Consider the following 3979-nt stretch of genomic DNA (forward strand, 5'->3'; position numbering starts at 1 on the left):
TGCTGCTCGTTGACCTGCGGCTGGTCCAGCCACCTGCATCTGCGTTTCATCTTCCATCGTCAATGCAAACATGAGTTAAATAAATCATCAGTACAATTAAAGGATCCTGAAAACGTATGCTGCAAAATCTTATCAGTTGTTTGAATTGTATTCATTGTGTTGTCATCATTCCGTTCCTGGAACTATAGATTTGTGGGGATTTGACTTTCTTGATTGCCATCAACTGAGGGTATAATGATCTGAAAGACACATAAAGCAATTGGCTGCAGCTGCTATAATAAAGATAAGAGATAATACGGTGGGACATGGCCAGGGACTTGACTAAACTGCAAAAGTCTCTCTATAAAAAAGGCACTCATTTGCTTCTGCTGTTAGTCTAGAAACGCCTTGCAACTGTTTCCATATAAATGGGCCTAGAACCTGTGATATAAATAGATGTTACAGTAGATCTACAATCTAGTAGTCTATGGTGTAGAACTAGTCTAGGTAGAGCTCAAGTTGGTCTAATTGGTTTAGATATGTAGGCTAATCTATCTGTTTGTCTATATTTGGGCTAGGCCTACACCTTGGTCTATAGCCCAGGTTATAGTCAGACCTCGATGAATCAAGGTCCATCTCTATATCACTAACAGCAAACCGTGCCACTTAAGTCCATACCTGTGACTGTTCCTGTTTAGTCCAGACTTGTGACTGTACCTGTTTAGTCCGGACCTGTGACTGTACCTGTTTAGCAACACTTTTACCTTGTCGGAAGTTATATCCGTAATCGGTAGAAAATTCGGATTAAAAATGCATCGTTAACATCATCAAGCAGTGCACAAGAAAATATTAAATCCAGTTGTTAGATGCTGCACCCCATCTAACAACTGGATTTAATACTTTCTTGTGCACTGCTCTGTGATGAAAGGGATACCGATTTAATAAGAACTGTCTACCGATTACCTTCCGAGGGACACGTGCTTCTAAAAAGGTACAGTGATTTGAGAGTGACTTAACTCGAAAGCTTCTCTTGTGTTATACACTAAGACCGTAGGCCTAATCGATAATGCTGTCAAACTTGTGGGGCAACTTGGTCTAGTGCTATTGTCTAGATCAGGTGGCCTGCAGGCAAAATGAGCACTCTGCTGCATTCCATTCATTTCATTAAGTTTAGTGACCTTTGAATCACATGACAATTCTTTGTGTGAAGAATTTACAGTTTTTTGCTCCTTTCCCAAATAAATAATTGTATATACTATATTAACAAAACTGTGCCATTAAAACTGTGCCATTAAACCCCTACAACTCATCCAGAATGCCGCAGCCCGTCTGGTGTTCAACCTTCCCAAGTTCTCTCACGTCGCCCCGCTCCTCCGCACACTCCACTGGCTTCCAGTTGAAGCTCGCATCTGCTACAAGACCATGGTGCTTGCCTACGGAGCTGTGAGAGGAACGGCACCTCCGTACATGCAGGCTCTGATCAGTCCCTACACCCAAACGAGGGCAGTGCGTTCATCCACCTCTGGCCTGCTGGCTCCCCTACCTCTGCGGAAGCATAGTTCCCGCTCAGCCCAGTCAAAACTGTTCGTTGCTCTGGCACCCCAATGGTGGAACAAGCTCCCTCACGACGCCAGGACAGCGGAGTCACTCACCACCTTCCGGAGATATTTGAAACCCCACCTCTTTAAGGAATACCTGGGATAGGATAAAGTAATCATTCTACCCCCCCCCCCCCCCCCCCCCCCCCCCTTACCCCAACCCAAACCCCAACCCCCCAAAAAATTAAAAAAAACATTGTGAAGTGGTGATCCCACTGGCTATAAGGTGAATGCACCTATTTGTAAGTCGCTCTGGATAAGAGCATCTGCTAAATGACGTAAATGTAAATGTAAGTGATATTGTGTTTATTTTTTATAAAAAGAAAAAAATGGTGTACAGTGGGGAAAAAAAGTATTTAGTCAGCCACCAATTGTGCAAGTTCTCCCACTTAAAAAGATGAGAGAGGCCTGTAATTTTCATCATAGGTACACGTCAACTATGACAGACAAATTGAGAAAAGAAAATCCAGAAAATCACATTGTAGGATTTTTAATGAATTTATTTGCAAATTATGGTGGAAAATAAGTATTTGGTCACCTACAAACAAGCAACATTTCTGGCTCTCACAGACCTGTAACTTCTTCTTTAAGAGGCTCCTCTGTCCTCCACTCGTTACCTGTATTAATGGAACCTGTTTGAACTTGTTATCAGTATAAAAGACACCTGTCCACAACCTCAAACAGTCACACTCCAAACTCCACTATGGCCAAGATCAAAGAGCTGTCAAAGGACACCAGAAACAAAATTGTAGACCTGCACCATGCTGGGAAGACTGAATCTGCAATAGGTAAGCAGCTTGGTTTGAAGAAATCAACTGTGGGAGCAATTATTAGGAAATGGAAGACATACAAGACCACTGATAATCTCCCTCGATCTGGGGCTCCACGCAAGATCTCACCCCGTGGGGTCAAAATGATCACAAGAACGGTGAGCAAAAATCCCAGAACCACACGGGGGGACCTAGTGAATGACCTGCAGAGAGCTGGGACCAAAGTAACAAAGCCTACCATCAGAAAACACACTACGCCGCCAGAGACTCAAATCCTGCAGTGCCAGACGTGTCCCCCTGCTTAAGCCAGTACATGTCCAGGCCCGTCTGAAGTTTGCTAGAGTGCATTTGGATGATCCAGAAGAGGATTGGGAGAATGTCATATGGTCAGATGAAACCAAAATATAACTTTTTGGTAAAAACTCAACTTGTCGTGTTTGGAGGACAAAGAATGCTGAGTTGCATCCATAGAACACCATACCTACTGTGAAGCATGGGGGTGGAAACATCATGCTTTGGGGCTGTTTTTCTGCAAAGGGACCAGGACGACTGATCAATGTAAAGGAAAGAATGAATGGGGCCATGTATCGTGAGATTTTGAGTGAAAACCTCCTTCCATCAGCAAGGGCATTGAAGATGAAACGTGGCTGGGTCTTTCAGCATGGGGTAAGAAGCATTTCAAGGTCCTGGAGTGGCCTAGCCAGTCTCCAGATCTCAACCCCATAAAACATCTTTGGAGGGTTGAAAGTCTGTGTTGCCCAGCGACAGCCCCAAAACATCACTGCTCTAGAGGAGATCTGCATGGAGGAATGGGCCAAAATACCAGCAACAGTGTGTGAAAACCTTGTGAAGACTTACAGAAAACGTTTGACCTGTGTCATTGCCAACAAAGGGTATATAACAAAGTATTGAGAAACGTTTGTTATTGACCAAATACTTATTTTCCACCATAATTTGCAAATAAATTCATTAAAAATCCTACAATGTGATTTTCTGGATTTGTTTTTCTCATTTTGTCTGTCATAGTTGACGTGTACCTATGATGAAAATTACAGGCCTCTCTCATCTTTTTAAGTGGGAGAACTTACACAATTGGTGGCTGACTAAATACTTTTTTTCCCCACTGTATATGCAGAACGCATCATCATGATGATGTGGCAAGTGACACTTTGCTTTTTGAAAATCCTATATCTTGAAAACTTGACTGCTGACATGCAAAACATTTTGGGACTGCATCAACAGTGGACTAATGAATAAAATACCTAAAGATAGTTTTTGAGTGGATTTTTCCTTTAACTCCATATTAGGGTTAGGTGATTTGCTTTACATTTGCACACACATCTTCTACTTTTTACAACAAATTAACACAATAGCACTTACAGTTTTCTTAATATATATACAATCACTTTTATCCTCTATTGTAGGCCTACTAATGATGCTGTGTGATTGAGTATGTGCTTTACAGCTCTTTAGCTGATGACTGATAAAGAAAATTCATCTCACAATACATTTACATTTACGTCATTTAGCAGACGCTCTTATCCAGAGCGATTTACAAATTGGTGCATTCACCTTACAGCCAGTGGGATAACCACTTTACACATTTTTTTTTTTGGGGGGGGGGGGGGGGGG

This window comes from Coregonus lavaretus (assembly GCF_964263955.1).
Source record: "Coregonus lavaretus genome assembly, chromosome: 7".
NCBI lineage: Eukaryota > Metazoa > Chordata > Actinopteri > Salmoniformes > Salmonidae > Coregonus > Coregonus lavaretus.